This window comes from Lissotriton helveticus, chromosome 10 (assembly GCF_964261635.1).
Source record: "Lissotriton helveticus chromosome 10, aLisHel1.1, whole genome shotgun sequence".
NCBI classification, from domain to species: Eukaryota; Metazoa; Chordata; class Amphibia; order Caudata; family Salamandridae; genus Lissotriton; species Lissotriton helveticus.
Window position 1 is genome coordinate 932,012,423 of NC_136071.1, and position 16,031 is coordinate 932,028,453.

Here is a 16,031-nt window from a genome sequence, read left to right on the forward strand (position 1 = left end):
TATAAATGCGCCCTGTCGAAATTAAGGAAGCTACTAGGGCCTATCAAGTAGGCACCATTTGCTTCAGACAGCGATGCAAGGAGCTGGCGAAACGAAGGTACCCGTAACCATCCCCACCAAGAAGAGGAACAACTTGTGTATAGGGAAAGACAACAACCCTCTAAGGCAGAGGTCTTCAAACTTTTGAAGGTTAAGCCAGCCCAGCTGAATTTTTTTAAATGTCGGGCCCCCCCACCACCTGACAGAAATTTCTGGAATCTACATAATCGACCACCACCCGCATATCCCGGGCCATATCCGGAAAATAATGTTCAAAACAATGAGTGTTTCCTCCTTCTCCATGAAGTCCCTCACTACCACTCACCAACAACGCACCTCATCTCTCTGTAGCACCTTTCTGGCTCACATATAATTTTTTTTTATAGTGCTACTCATAGTTTCATCATACTCAGGGGCATATGTACAAGCCCCTATAGACACCACACCGTCAGTTTTTATGACGTTGTGGTGGCGATAGGCAATGTTCACAAGGAACTCATTTCAACATTTCAATAACACATTTATGGCAATTAAATAATTTGCCCACACTAATAACAGAAAAAACAATTTATACTGGTTTTAAACTAGTTATGTATGCTTGACAAGCTCACTAGACATCCAATTAATTCTAGCCTATTTCACCGAAGTAGGCACTTTATTCCAGCAACGAAACAGTTATATACATTACATATAAACATTTAAAAAGATTATTCCCCAAGTGTAGTGACCGTAACCATATATACAGTGACCATTGTGATATATTCAAAAGGTTATCAGTACAAAATTTACAAACAAACAAAGAACACAGGTAAAATGAGACAATTCTATTTCGTGTGTGTCTCTTTATTCTAATTCGTCGACGGCGTTTCGACCCTCTCTAGGTACCGGGTCTCATCAGGACAATTGATCTGGGGACAGTATTATATGTGAAAAACGATGAATCCAACGTTCTAGCGACTCGTCTATTATTTCGAGCCAGTGGTATATTTCTTCCACTTATATGATTGTTCAGCTTGATAATGGAGACCCTTCTACTCGAGGTGGTTACTTTTACTCGTGGCTGTTTCCGGTATGGAGATACGGCTCGTACTCGCCGGTTACATGAATGTAACAATCGGCCCCGTGATAGAGGGCCAAGTCCGGACGGGATACCAATTCCCTTCAGGTATAGCACGGTTGCTGCAACGCTGTTTACAGTATAAATTGTTTTTTCTGTTATTAGTGTGGGCAAATTATTTAATTGCCATAAATGTGTTATTGAAATGTTGAAATGAGTTCCTTGTGAACATTGTTTTTCAGTACAATTGTACTTACCCAGTTTGCAAGGACATATGGGTGGCTCTTGTTTCTGTGTATTATTGTGGTGGCGATAGGGGCATTGCCATATTTACAAGGCAGAGTTAAGCCACTTAACTTGGCTTAACTCTGCCTTGTAAATAAGACCCCATTTCATGCTATGCTTAGCGTGAAAGGGTGGGCCGTGGGTGTTGCGGTGGGCATTTCACTGCAACAGGAACTTATTTTGATGTTGCGCCCTATTTACAAGTTCCTTGCTCACTTTGCCACTGGATTCAAGCAAGCCGGGCTGAAGACGGCTGAAATGCCAGCAACCGGTCCTCGGTAGCTTGTTTCCGGTCCAGGGAAGGCATGGCTTGGCAGTTCGGGCTGGACTGTTCCCATGAGGCACAGGGTCAGACTGATTTGCATATGGCCATGTCTGAACTGGGGTGGCAGAGTGGGCTAAAGAACGGTGATGGATTAAGCCCAGATCAGTTGACTGTTGAGATGAAACAAGCAATAAAGGTCAACCTCAATGGAGGTGGAATACGGTGAGCTGAGATACAGCTCAGCACGATTATCACAGTTGCAATGAAGATGTTAGTGTGATAGTTGTGAGAAAACAAAACCTTAATCGTATCTCACAATTTATATACATTTATAGTAGAAAATGATCACAAATAGTGCTAAAAAGCACAGCAAAATAACAATTCACAGAAAAACAATCACAAAATGCAATGAAAATAGTAGAGCACTTGGAATAAACACAATTTCTTATCTCCGCTCATTAAATTATTTTTAACATTGGTAGACTGCTTAAAATGAAAATACAACACAATAGCAATGCAGTTACAAAAAATGAGCAAATGGATTAAGTAGTTTTCACCAACATACACAACACTGAAAGATAGAGCACTGAAATTCTTTGCCCAGCACTGAGTTACTTTGACATTTCTTACAGACATTTAACACTGAAAACACACTGAACAAATAAACCACGGTGCAGTAGACGGTGCAGTATATAAGTAATCTACAAAGCAAAGGGACAGCGTCTCAGCATCTGAGAAAGTGAAATTCCTAGTGCCAGGAAGCCAAGGCTAGCTCTCAGGTTATGGTTTGGCGTTGGTGACCCAATCACATGAAATGGGAATATATCATGACTTGGGAGCACTATGAGTACTGATCAAAGAACAAAGAACCAGCAGAGGAGCTAGAAGTGGGAGATGGGGTCCTTGTTAGCCTCTGCCTCAGTACGGGAGACATGCTTTCCTTTGCATGCTATACATCGCATGCCATTACAAGGCGGTCGTTACAACGACCGTGTTGTTAAATCGCAAACCATTACAACGCAAGTCGCTACAATGACTTGCTGTAGGGGGCAGAAGGGGTTGTAATTAAAATCCAACACCTTCCCTACTGTTGCACAGACTGGAGTTAAATTAGTAAATTATACTATTCCAATATCCAGCGCCCCTACAGCAAGTCGTTGTAACGACTTGCGTTGTAATGGTATGCGATGTAACATGTAATGGCATGGGATGTATTACATGCGTTGTAATATCGCATATTCTCTCAGTACCCATCCTGTGATTTTATGGTTTGAAAATACCATACCTACAAAAGTACAGATGTTCCGATCAGCTGACCGCAGACACACATATAGTGACCACAAACTATCTCTTGGGTGCACACATTTTGATGTTTGTGATCGCCAGTTTGAAATGCTGATAATTAGGGCTACCACCTTGACACTACACTGTGCAAAGACCAATGGAGTGTCTGCCCATCTCAGCTGTTATATTCGTGGGCCTCATTATTTAAAAAAAAATAGTAAATCAGTTTACAACTTTGCACGTAAGGAAATGTGCTCATTTTGGGAATTCGCAAAGGTCTCCTCGGTTATACCTTAGACAGTCACGTTTCAGGCACTTTCTTGAAATCCACTGTGAATTTTTAATTTCGTCTAGGCAGACGCATTTCTGCATGTGCAATTGTATACAGTGTATAGTTGTGCATGGTGAAATGCCAGCATATTTGCTCAAAAACATTTTTTTTTACTATGTTTTTCATAACAGGGAAAACTTTTTCCCATGGTGAAACGTCTTTGGCTTATCGCTCCACTCCTTGGGAAAATCCCTTCTCCTTCCAACCACGGAGTATTCACAAGATGTAGTTTAAGGGATGCCGAAATAGAAAGTGTTGCAGGCCCTGTACACCTTATGTGATGATTAAGAAATGTGTTTGGATGTATGCATAATCCTTTATTGTTTGTTACTTAAAAGAGCAACTGCCTTGAGAATAAAATGTTTAACCATAGGCTCCTTCTTTTTAGATATGGTTCATATTAACTAGATGATAGAGGATTATAAATATATGAAACATTTATTATTTTGGTGGGGGTAATTACTGTATAGTGTGTACGTAAGTCCAATAACAGGTGGGGGATTTTTATCACGAGTGAGTAGGATGGTGCCAATAACCCATATTGTAGGAATCCTGAAAGATACGCCTGCGAATCACGTTATAGGTGATAAGGCAACCTATGTAACTCTGCCTATGCTGTCACCATCATTCTATTTGACTCTTTGCACAGCCTACCTCCCTCTCATTCCTGAATGAGGTCTGTCTCTGTCCTCTTCCACTTGCAGGTTTTTTTTAGGGCTCGCTTCTAGCGAGCCTTATTGTCATCCTGTTGCCTCCCCAAGTGATACAGACCGGTGCACGAGCAGACACCGGTCTGTGAACGCGCGTGAAGCAGGGAACGCCAACGTGCACGCTCACGGCGTCACGCTCCTCCCCTCCCGCGTCTCTTCCAAGACCCGCTCCAGGCCGACTTGTTCTAAAGCATTTGCTTTGCCAACGGATTCTAGTTTTGCCATTGACCCATTATAAAAACTATTTGAGTGTATGTTATTTTTACTCCCCCTAGTTTGAAGAACATTTCTGGTTTGGGGTGGTGGATAATGGAATTCCTCTACCGCCTTCAGTCAATCAACTGAAAAAGTACCTCTGAAAATACACGAACAGTGGAAGGACACTGTGTGCTGCAAGGTAGCAGTACTTCGGTAACGCTCTATGGGGAGGACAAACACACAAAGCGGAAGTGAAGCAGGCACGCGCTGACTAACGAGGAGCAAGAGTGACGATAAACCAACTAATGGTAAACAAAGGGCGGACTCTAACCCCTGTAAACAAAAGCAACAGCTGTCTCAAGCGAGACCTAACTGTCCACTGCACCAGAGGGCTGCGTATGGCAGTACACTATTCGGGAGGGAGCTCAATGTGTGTGTGTTGAATGTTCTGTAATCACTAAACAGTGTTTACTGCGCTACTGTATATCTTCATGGCTGCATCCCTTTTTGTACGGCAGTTGCACGAGACACACTCACGCTCCTAGGGGAAGATGTGATGAACGCTAAACAGACTGCCGTTCTCGAAGCTAGCCCATTCTAATTAGGAAACTGCGGCGCATAAAGTAAACACAAGTACCAGCATGCACTATGTTGGTGGATAAAAGCATGCATGAGAAGTTAACCTACAGCAGGAAACACTGCGTGTGGGTTATACCGATCTGTTTTCAGTCACGCTTCCGCCAAAAGATTAGACTTAATGCACCACCCCTCTGTCAAACACTTTGAAAAGCCGCCCCGAGCACGAGAACAACAGCTCAACCAAACGGCTCGCGTCCTTTCCCCTAGCTTGCACTGGCCCCGCCCCTTTAACCTCACCGAGCCCCCCCACTAGCCCAGGCATCTTGAAGTTACACCCTCGAGGGCCTACCGGAGTCTTAGCCTGTCCTGTGTGTGTCCGATAGGCTTCAGTCATGCAGGCTCCCTCCATTCCGGAGGAGGTGCTGCGACTCCTGCAAGGTGAGAAAGACTTATGACCTCATAGGTGAGAGGTCATACCTGGGGTGAGGTGGGGGAGCGACTGATGATCAATCAGTCAAGTGTTTTTTTTTCTGAACCAGGGGGGTTTGAAGTCATCTGCCGGAGGGTGATGAGGGTTCGTTACTTGGGAAGGTGAGAGACCGTGCGTTGTAACTACTTTGTAGGCTAAACGCAGGGGGTCGGTCAGCTGCGTGGTGAGACATGGGCTTGGTGAGGGAGAGATAGGTTCCGTCGAAACCGGTTATAATTTTGATGCTTCCCAGCACAAGAGGGGCACGCGCAAACACTTCATAGAGAGATTGGATTACAGTTGAGAAATAAATAGGTAAAGTCTTAAACTGCCGCCTCTTTGAGGAAACAAAAACTGTTGAACAGTAGAGAAAAACTATGAAGCAAGCTGTTATTTTACAGCATGTGCACTCCCACAGGGGCCTGTACTGCATCACTGTACGTCAGCTCCCTCGACCCCCTCCTTCCCGCTGCTCGGGTCCAGGGATAAGTCCCACCCTATGCCGGGGCTGAGTGCACCTTGTGTGCGTTGGGATGACACTGACTCCTGTAACCAGCGCCTTGACGGCTCCTCTAGCAGCTCTCCTTGGCCTAGTACGTGTGCGTGGACGTGGCCCAACCGAAGCAGTGATGCACTGCACGTTGGCACTCGCGGTTCTCCTGACACACTGTCCCGCCAGGTAACACAACGTTTCCATCACCCAGGGACAGCAACAACAAAACTGTAGTTTCTTCGCAGAGCGAGGGATGCAAAACTGCAGCTTCAATCCGCTTAGTTTTGTCTGCGCTCCATCCCAGCTGCAGCAGCTGCTTCCGCTGTCCAAGGGAAAATCCATACTGAAACATGCTCAGCCTTCTCTTGGACGGCCTCCTCCCCCAACCCGGTCCCCTCCCTCCTCTATCCTGTAAAAAAAAAAAAACGTCGCTCCCTCCTTCTTAGCTACCTAACTTGGTGCCCCCCGGCGCGCTGCTTGTCCAACCCTATTCAGCTTGTATGTGCTTACTTTAGGATTACCCAGCCTTGCCCACTATGCTCATCCCATCGCCCTGAAACCTCGACCCTCCTTCCTTGCTTCCACGGCATCATGCTCCCAATCCCTGACCCCCCCGCATTCCCTCACCTCCATTGAGCCTCCCGCAGTCCGGGAAAAAATCCCCATTAAAGGCCTCCCCCTGTACCCATCCCCCTTGCGCCGCCTCCACCGGCCATGCGATCCTCCCCCATCCACCCAAATTTGCACCCGACCCCCCGCCCCCTCCTCGCTCGCGGTGCCGCTAAAAGGTCCGTCCGGTGGCACCCATACATGTTGTTAAGCCACGCCGAGATCTAAACATTATTCCCCCGCTCCAACGTCGGCAGTTCTGAACCCAGGGCCCCTTCGCTCCTGCATCCAACCACCAAATACACTACTACCAAGCCGAGGCTCCCGCAGCAGCCCCCCCCCCCCCCTCCCCATTTCACTGCAACCAGCTTGCACCTACCCTCTGGAACCAACCCAACCAAGCCAGACCGATCCCCTTGCATGCCCAAGCCCGTGACAAGCACCACAACACCCGTCCTCCAACCCCAGGATGTGCACCTGCCCACACATATCTCCTGCAGTCCTGTCTCCCTCCGTGCCCAGCAAGCCCACCACGAATTGCAAACCTCCTCCACCAGGCCAGCACCAACACACCAGCCCCACCATTAACCCACACCATCTCCCACACCTTGCTTCACTCCCACTGCCGGACAAACCTCGAGCTGGGGGCAATGCCGTCCCGCATGCGCGCTACTGCTGGGCCTGTAAGATGGCACCCGGGCCAAATATTGGGTGTAGCCGCACCCCACCGTCCCCTGCACTTGTATACTGCTCTTTACCCTCCAACACTCCAAATCACATCTCTATGCTCCCGTCAATCCTGACGGCCCAGCCGCAAACCCCCTGCATGACCACGCTGCAGCACGCATCTCCGCCACCCCTCAAATGTTTCACGGCACCCACACCTTAAACCAACAACCTCCCCCCACACCTCAGAGGAACTGCATCTGCTCTCTGCCCCAACTGTCCCCCCCACCCCCCACCCAGGTGTCATACCCTGCTTCCTTGGAAGGTGACCACTGCTCTGTGCAACCCGCACAAACAACCCTTGGCCCTCCCCGCACTTCTCCCGCCATAACATCGTTTCCGCCCTACCCCGACCGTGCTCAACCCCCCTCCCCGCCTCTCGGGTGCCCGTGGGTACCCCGGCTGACCCGGAACTGCAATCGGTCTTACGGGCCTTAGAAGGATGAAAGGCTGAGGGCATTAAGACTGGGCTTCTATCCGCTGCACAAGGGACACCAGCAGCTCCCTGAATCCTCTCCTTATGCGTGCGGGTTGGAGCCAAACCATATGCGTGCGGGTTGGAGCCAAACCAGCACTCCAAGGCGACAAGCACCTTCCCACCCACCGGTGCCTGCCTCCCCCCACATGCAAAGGAATCCCCCACCCCTGCAAGAATGTCACCCACACACGAGGTGTGCAACATGAGTGTGTTTTCACGCCTGTAACTCAAACATTAACTACTGCGAGTCCTATTGCATTGCAAATGCTTGTGTAGTAATGGTGACCGCATCAGACAAGTTTCCATTAGTGGCCCCCCATGTAAGACTACCAGAAATGGCACATCAGATATGGCTGCAGCAGTAATGCAAACATGCTTTATCAATTTGGAAGGCCTCAAAATTGGCAATACATGACGTTCATCGGTGCAATGCCCACGGCACCAAGGCAATGTAGGTAATAAGTATCCCCAGTGCCGCATTTATCACTCAATCATAAGCTTTAAATATATTTTTGAAACTGAACCATTTTTCTCCAAACATTAGTGTATGGGCTCGGAGAGTATGTACATGTAGGTCTCAAATACAGGTTTATGAATGTTGATATACAGTTATCAATTAAGCAAATTCTATTTTGAGCTATCAGTAGATCACAAGCTACTCATTAGAGATTCCAGGGCTAGACAGTTACCTGTGGCCCTGCTGAGAAAGAGAAACAGGAGGGGGTGAGATACAGAAGATGAACAGAGACATACAAAGAACAGTTTAGCAAACCTTGTGATTTAAAGGGAGAAGGGGGTAGAGATAGGGATGATGTAGAAACACATGCGAGTTAGGGAGATAAGTAAATAGAGAAAGGTGAGGTATACAGAAGGAAAGATAAACAGGGACAAGGGTGACAGAGTGAACAGACTGAAACCTGCGTGCTCCTGGAGTTTCGTGGTTGGAGGTGTTTGCTCCTGTTGAAAATTACAAAAGAATACATTCAAATGCAGAGCAAATGTAGGGGGTTTCCGGTGGCACCAACAACACCCCTGCTTGAGACATGGAGCAGTGAGGTATTTCTTGAAGCCTGGCTGCCTCCCATGTGGGCCAGGGCCTGTGATCACCATCCAGAACTGGCTTCGTTTGGAACCTAGCTTGTTTTCATAGTTTTTTTCATATTTTTCAACCTCATATTTGGAACACCTCAATAAGGGGTGTATATTAACAGCAGGTGAGAGAAAATGTTCAATGTATCTAAACTTGAAGAAGAACAGATGCTTGAAGGACAAAGTGAAAAAGATTGCAATAATTGGGAAGAAAACCAAAATCATGTTTTTCAATCCGTTTCTGTGGGTCATAAAGGGATGGGGAGTGGGAAAGTAATAGGCCACTGGCAAACTGCTTGCCATTGTGGTGAATATTTTAATTTGAGAATTTAAAAATGTTTATCTTATATTTTTCTCGGAAGGCTTCCGCTTTACGGTGTAGATATTGCATAATACATGTATGATTGGCTGTGTAATCATAAGGTTCATACATAATTAATGACGTCAACACTTCCTGGTAGATCCGGCAGTTGAAGAGGAAGTGAGCAGTGGAAAAGATCTGTCGCTCCTGGGATATTCGTTTAGAGCAGTGTAGATCTGCGAATACATTTGTGAAAACAAGTACAACTACTTTCACACTTATGCAAGAAAAAGCTGTAAAATCTGAAGGGAAAATGTAAGAAATATGCAGAAAAATCTGGTAAAATGTATAGGAAAATCTTGGGAAATGTGCAGAAAAATCTAGTAAAATCTAGAAGAACAAGCATTGGCATAGCCAATAGGTCGCGCCTTTGAGACCTTATAAGTATTTTGTCATGCAGCACGCATATATATATATATATATATATATATATATATATATTTGAAAAATCCTTCAGGCACGTAGACCACAGGAAAGAAACACTCGCACACCAGGGTCCGTGATGATAGCAAAGTGTTGTTATTGGCCAATAACAGCACTTTGTTATCACGGACCCTGGTGTGCGAGTGTTTCTTTCCTGTTGTTTACGTGCCTGAAGGATTTTTCAAACATAATTGGACCGGGTCTCGACACCCAGAACTCGCACCAACCCCGTTGGGCAATATTTCTCTCCATATGTTCCCATACCTGGCGTGTCACGCAGTTTGGTGCCTACTTTCCCTTCATGTTCAAGAACAGTAGATGTTTCAGCACCCAGGCTAATGTGCTGCATAGCTAAAAACATATAAGGCCCCAAAGGTGAGACCGATTGCATTGCAAATGCTTGTTTCAATTTGGTGTGTTCGTAAATTACATCTCGCTTTTCCACTCTCCTACCTATCAGGGAATCTGTTTACTCGTTAAACGAACCTCACAGACATGAATTGCTGTTTCTAGTTACCCATTGCATCAATGCTTAATTTCCTACCTGAATTTTAGGATATCAGATTGCTAACTCTCTCTCTCAGTAATGTGGCCTTCCCTCTTCCTAGATTCCTTACACCCCCTCTTTGATAGCGTCTTATTTCTATCTAGCTAGCTCTCTCAAACCTACTTTCCTAGATACATCTGTATGTTTATCGATGTAATCCTCCACTAAAAAAGTTTCAGATCTGTTTTTTAATTTCTTGTATTCTGGTCTTGTTTTTTTAAAGAATTGTTACTATCTAATTTCTGATAAGCAATATTCGATAAGCTCTCTTTTTGCCAGCAACATCACCATACCACACTTTCAGGACTACACCCTCCTCTATCCAATTTTAAAATGACCATTATTCTACACTATTATTTGAACTGCAAGTCCCATTTCTAAAAAGTGGCCTAGAATCTATGTACTCCAGTGAATGGATGAGTGTCAAACATCCTGTGGCTAGAACTACCAATGGGCACCAAACCCATTTCAAGTTTTTTATATATAGGAATGTGAGTGTTAACCAATTAGAAACTCCCCCTCCTTTTTTTTTTTTACCAAGGAAGCAGTCAAAACTACAAGACCCTCCCTTCATCATTTAATTAATTAAATGGCCAATTTATTTTCTAAATGACGTTGTTCATTGGCCTTATGCATTGGAAAAAATACGCCATTCATTACTATATATATAAATATATTGGATAAAAAGCAGTGGGTCTAATGCTGACCTTTGCTGACCAACAAAACATATTTCTGAACATAAAATTAACTGGTGCACTTTCAAGCATGCTTGCTTGAAATCGGGCACACAGATCACCAGTATGTCAACTATTGAAAGATAAGTAAATAATGACAAAATCACAAATGCGAACAAGGGTTGGGTGGAGACACACAGGGCAGTTTGATGATTAAACCTCTGAGGAGTTTGAGACTGGATTGCAGGTTTATTTCACACCACAGAATATCAGAAATAAATACTGATGTAATTTCAGATGCCATCAGTGATGTTATCAATAATGTCATTAAACATGTCATGATGATGATGTAATAAGTGAGGTCCTAAGCAAGGTTTAGTTAGCTCAGCAAACTATAACTTGTCATTTTTTTGTTATTTAAACATTAATGTTTATCGTATTACTAATTTAGCTCTGTTTTTGAATCGTAAGCTAAGATCTTATTACCATACCTAGTTACAATGTCACCTTAACCTTTGTGTTTTTCAGTGAATTTCTGTTTTTTTTATCATATTGAAGCTTCAGCATATGCCCGTTGTCAACCTGCATACAACACCCACACACTCATGGGCAGTGGGAGGTTAGATAAAGGGCACGCAACTGGCCATGCCCTGCAATCAACTCCCTCCCTTTCAGGTGATCATCCCCTTCTGCATCTAGCCTTTAGCCATGTGCAGCGGTTGAGTCTGCAACCTACTCCCCAGAGATGAGCACCTCCTCCTCTGCAAGCACCCAACTCCCAACATGAATTGCCTTTGGCCATGCGCAGTGGGAAATGAGCTGCAAGGCCTGGCTTTTAGCCAGGACCTGTAACCATGTCCCTGTGGGCGCCAAATCACACACTGCACCCAGCCTTCTGCAGTATGCAGTGGTGAGTTGGTCCTGTGCCTAATCCAGCCTGCACAATGACGGTTGGCTGTAAGGTCTGGTTTATGACCAGACTCTTGGTTTTTTAAAAAATGTTTTTTGTTACTGCAGTACTGGTACCACAGTATCACCGGGATGTTGCACTGGATACCATGGCTCCGGCACCCCAATTTTTTGTTTTTGTTTGACTTAATGGGTTCATTTAGAATCCTCTGCCCCCCAAGTCCCATATGGCCTTGTGGATTAGGGTGTAACCACTCTGCCCACTTATGGGCTCTTTCAAATTTTTTTCAGGACGCAGAGACCTTTGTTAAGCAACCACCACACTCAGCACTGTAGTACAGAAATGACCTATGGCAGAAAAAGCTCCCTCAGCTAATCAAAAGGAAGAACTATTTTCTAAATTTAAGGTAAGGAGAGACTAACTGTTAACCCATTCATGCCCAAACCAAGCCCCTATTTTAAAGCTAATTTCCTCGAAAACGGTTGAACGAATTGACACCAAATCACAAAGACCAAGCTTTCTGAGTAGAAATTTAACTTTAGGTCAAACTTGGTGTAATTCTGTTCATCATTGTTTTTGGTATAGGAGAGCAAAGTTTCCTATGGGAATTAACATGGGAAATTACACTTTTGGGACTCCCCATTTTGTGACCCTCTCTTTACAGTTCATCACAAAAGTTTCCAAGAGGGAGCTGAGGTGATTTTTAGGAAAGTGGCATGCAGATTTTTCAAACCACACCAAAGTTATTAGCGAAACAAAGGTCCTTTTGAAACTCTAAAACTAAGTCTAAAACTACACAGGGGCGAGAGCCGGATAACACCCAATGTATATTTTAAAGAACTGATAACAATTGATCATCTTATTGACAGCTGCATTGTCACGCCAGGCCTAAAAATTACTCTTCTTGAGCAACGATTTTTGTTGAAGAAAAAAAATCTATATATTGTGATGATGACGACAGCTACCGAAGCCTTAAATTCCATTCTACAAATAGTGGAATAACTTGTAGTTCAAAAGGCAAGGTGTTAAAGATGTTAATTCATTTTTTGTTCGGAAAATTTCTTACTCAAAATAGTAATTCTATGATCCCTTCATGATATTTAAGCTGCCGCTCTGAATACAATGCTAGACATGGCAAGAGTTCCCATTTTAGACCTAAAATGTCAGAAGTGCACTAGGGACGGCCACTCACGCACAAACCTCCCAGGCTTGTGCCCGAGGTGGCTGTTACCAAATATACATAAAGCAAGAAACCGTGGAATTAGTAGATCTGAACATAAATAAATAAACAAACAAATAAATAAAACATGTATGTAATTGATGCTGGTTAGAAATCATACAGTATTAGGATGGCTGAAAACCCAACCTGACCTTTAAGAAATACATTTAATTTCCACAACTAGCTTTTTCGTTGTCTGCCGCTAGAATGAGGCATGCAGTAGGGGCTAGCTATATATGTAACATTGTACGAACGACTACTACCCTTATTGGCTAACCCTGTAACAGTGGTTGTGATTGTATTCTGCATATACATTTTTTATTTAAATAAAAAAAGAATGAGGCATGAGACATTCTTTCTTTTTTGACACAGGCAGTGTGTTGCTTACGTAAAATCTACTAGTTCTCATCTTGGTGACTCAGATTCACTCTTTGAAGACAAAAATAGAATGACATGAAAAAGGCAAAATGTTATGCCCCTCGTGAAGAAGCCCTAGAGCTTTATAAAACATGCATCCGGCACAGAGATAGTGGGGAGTTGAAGTCGAAGAATGACAGTGGTCTGCATGCACTTCACTAAAGCACTGCGACATGTCCTGGGGCTAACATTTGGTAAAAAACACGAAGGTGCAGCCAGCATGTGGCTTTTCAGAGCTCCATGAAAGATCAGTGCTTGAATAAAAGCCAAAAAGACCCATGCAAATAATATTCAATGCATACAGCCCTCAGCTGGAATTCTAAAACCACTCTTAAATCCATCATACAAGGCCTGAGCCACTGCTGTGTTGCTGTGTTCATTTAACCATGACACCATAGACTGCCAGATAACCGGGGGGGGTAGTCTTAACCTTACCTGGGCCCTCAATCAAGCTTTTTGGGGCCCTTGTCTTTTATTTTCTTGAAACACTTGGACTCCGGGTGTGAAGATAAGCTGCAGAACGAACAACAGTGTCTGAACTTGCATTGACCCGATGCCCTAGTGCATGTCTTCCTATTGAAATCCCAACAGGCCCCCTTTCTTGCCTCGCCCCCTGGACTACTGATCGGATCTGATCCTGTCCGAAAGGGTTGGCTTGGACATGTCATTGCCCTTTGCGGGTGCATGGAATGCAACCATGCATTCACATCAACTTGGTCCCACCCCAGTGTTGGTCTAGTGGTCCCAATACGCCTGAACTCTTTGTCGTATTGCGTCCAGGCTGTGCCCCGAACAAATGCGCACACGCTATCCAGTTCTGGTAGCAAGCCAACTGTCCACCCAAAGTAGGGAACTTTTCCACCATTATAGCCTGAATAATCGTGAAACCCGTGACTCAGTTCATGATAGTCTCCTAAACCTTTTTTTGTATGGCCAATGCCCGCACTCTCTGGAATGCGCACACTCCTTGCAACGTTTGGCTTTGTCCCTGGTAGGCGTATCAACAATCAACTCACAAATATCAACATAGACACCCATCCAAATCTTTTCTTTAATGTCAAGATGCACATGCCTGCCCAATTGGTCGGGCTCTGAGCACACATTGCCCAACCCCACACTCGGCATGGATTGTCACGTACCTGCTGGCGTGCTTTCCTTAGGTGGAGCTGATGGTCCTACTGCCACCACTGGTACTAGTAGCACATTACCGGCTTGCGGGCTCCCCGCCACCACAGACCATGACCTGCCGCCCCAAGTGCAACCCCTTCCTGGCTATGAGGCCGCCCGCCCAAGCCATCAACATGGGCCACCAACCTCCTTGCCCTTTCAATATCATCAGCGTCCACCACTCCTGCCATTGCTCCGCCCAACACTGGCGCCGACCAAAGACCTGCCCTGGACAACCACGGCAATACACTAGCCAAATTTGCTACCAAATCCGGCTGATTAACCAGCCCCCTTGTCACTCCCTCGCCAACCCAACCAGCTTGTGCTGTGCCGGCGCCCGATTCTGACACCACAATATGGGAAACCCCTACTCCCACTGTCTGGACGACCTCAAATGGTGCTGGATCATGTGCAGCCTGGGCATCGTGCCCCCTTCCTGCCCCCTGTCCGGTACCACGCCTCCTGACTGGAGGGAAAGCTACCCTGGGAGCTACCCCCGGCCTACGAGGCCTATCCAGCACTGCTGGATCGACCGGCTGACCCCCCTGGGAGTCGCTTGCCATAAACAGGATCAGCTTTTCATCCATTGCCTCAATCTTGCGCTCCATTCTGAGCAGCATTTCTCCCACCCTGCTTGCCAGGCGCGCCCTCTAAGCACCCTGCTTTGCTCCCCCAGGCATGCTTCTACCAATGAAAACTTTGCAACAACCACAGAATTACCAACCTATTGTGAACAAAACACGCTCCCGGCAATATTAGCCCCATGCGCTGATCAACAGAGCCACCAGCCAGCAGTACCCTGCACCAGAAAAATAAATCCTACCCTGCTACGCGCAACAACTAACCTCCCAGTTTCAAAGGCCTTTACTATTAGGACACACTATCCTCCAGAGCTGCCCCTTAATTCAACATGAAATTTCTACTGCCAAGATCGGAACCGGGTAACTGACCACGTGCCCGACAGTATACCATAATCAGCCGCAAGAGAACACAATGCCCCTAGATTCACAAACGCCCTGCCGTGACTGGATAACTTCCCACGTGTCCACAGCACACCAAAACCAACACCGCTGCCCAGAAAAAATGGCCGAATACCGTGCACAAATGCCCCCGATTCAAGGATTGCAAGACCAACTGCCGGGACAGGGCACTAACCTCGTGTTCAACGGTGCCCAATAATGGCCAGTCCCAGGTTACTGCTGCCATCAAAACAGTAGAATACTGTCTCCAATGACCCCTTAAAATGGCCTAAAATTACTTGTGGCGCCCCCCCTGCCCTCCGCGCAGCCGTGCCCGAGAGCCCTAAAACTCTCGGGGTAGGTGAGAAAACTCAGTAACCTGTGCGGCTCTCAGGGAAGTTTTTGATGCAAAATCCAGGGATGGTGGGGGCCCCAAGAGCTCCAAGATGCGTACGCGCCCGGTGGCTGTGCAGCGAGTGGAGTCCTTGGCGACCGCGTCTTGGGGCTGGCAGGAAGCAGAAACCCGTCGGACCCGAAGCGGCCACTTAAATAGAGGCCGGTTGAGTGCGGCAGCCAATCTGCGCCACCCTTACCCAAAGGACGGGCCGATCCCGGCCAGTCCCCCCCATTCGCCTCCGGCTCTCCGCCACATCGCTGGCTCCCCCATTGAGGGGAGAGCCTCTGTTATAATTTTCAATGCAGTCCCATTCTACAAAGAGAGAGCACGCATAGCGATCAGGCT

General features: G+C 46.0%; 1 protein-coding gene across 2 annotated transcripts in view; it reads right to left on the bottom strand.

The window, feature by feature from the left end:
• The window catches only part of ADAM22 (ADAM metallopeptidase domain 22), a 1,243,161-nt gene that overhangs the window by 443,212 nt on the left and 783,918 nt on the right, over positions 1–16,031 (bottom strand). The gene's annotated exons all lie outside the window — the stretch shown is intronic.